The sequence below is a fragment of the Propithecus coquereli genome, unplaced genomic scaffold, assembly GCF_000956105.1.
Source record: "Propithecus coquereli isolate 6110/MARCELLA unplaced genomic scaffold, Pcoq_1.0 Scaffold10, whole genome shotgun sequence".
NCBI lineage: Eukaryota > Metazoa > Chordata > Mammalia > Primates > Indriidae > Propithecus > Propithecus coquereli.
This window is the reverse complement of record NW_012133858.1, coordinates 3,806,586-3,806,957: the sequence shown is the minus strand read 5'-3', so window position 1 is coordinate 3,806,957 and position 372 is coordinate 3,806,586.

Below are 372 nucleotides of genomic sequence, written 5' to 3'. Positions count from 1 at the left end.
GATACCGAGTGTGGTCTGGCTGCTGCTCAGGGCTCTCTCTTTTGGGAGCCCACCACCCCAACAGCACTATGGCATTTGGGAAGGCTGGCTCTCCAAGATGTACCTGAGCAGTGTGCTCAGCTGGCCTTTCTTATCTTTTCAGAAATGAGCTCACACAAGAGAGAGAAATAAAGAATTAGAAACCCCCATTTGGGCCTGTGGAGAGAAGTCAATTTGGTCATGGGAATAGAAGTAAGATATGGTACTTGATTTCTCTAAAGAAAACTTAATATTCAAGTTGAAATAAGTTGTTTCATTTTTCATTCTTCATTTTTCTTCAAAAAGCTGAGAGGCTTAATTTTACTTGGACCAAAGCCATAAAACATAGACAAG